The sequence below is a fragment of the Nanorana parkeri genome, unplaced genomic scaffold (genome assembly GCF_000935625.1).
Source record: "Nanorana parkeri isolate BGI_ZX_2015 unplaced genomic scaffold, ASM93562v1 scaffold1050, whole genome shotgun sequence".
NCBI lineage: Eukaryota > Metazoa > Chordata > Amphibia > Anura > Dicroglossidae > Nanorana > Nanorana parkeri.
This window is the reverse complement of record NW_017307318.1, coordinates 375,432-376,053: the sequence shown is the minus strand read 5'-3', so window position 1 is coordinate 376,053 and position 622 is coordinate 375,432.

Genomic DNA, 622 nt, shown 5'->3' with positions numbered 1-622 from the left:
TTTAACAAAAAAGAAAATAAATGTAATTTAAAAAAAAAAAAAAAAATCTTTTTTCCCTTTAACCCATGGTTTGGTGGGAAAAGACACATTTAAATTGCAATTGAAAGGGCAATGTATGTAAATGTCAGCATTTTTCAATTGTCTTCTCTGTAGTAAGTGATTATTTTTACAATACAGAGACAACTGAATATATCCCACATAATATTATAATAATTGAATTACCCTCTAGGGTGATGTATTTCTTTGTTTCACAATAAACAAAAACAGCTAGAAATGATCATTAGCGAAGCGAAGAATTATTTTCAGATCAAGTAATATAATTTATAAATTGCACAAATGGAAAAAGGGTAAATATTTGTCAAAAAAATCAGAAAAATTAAAGCGGATCTCCAAGCAGATAATAAAGGTACAAATTAGAGTGCAACTGCAGACAAAAACTGTGTGATAGCATTTGGAGGTGATAGGTTCTCTTTTTTGAACCTGTCACCTCCAATACAGGTGTTCTAGCACAGCACTACGCTGGAACTCCTGTGACAGCTGAGATGGGAAGGTTGCGAGTGCAGCTCTCCTCTCTCACTGTTTACACGGAGCAGAGTGGACAACGGACGTTCTCCGCTCTGCT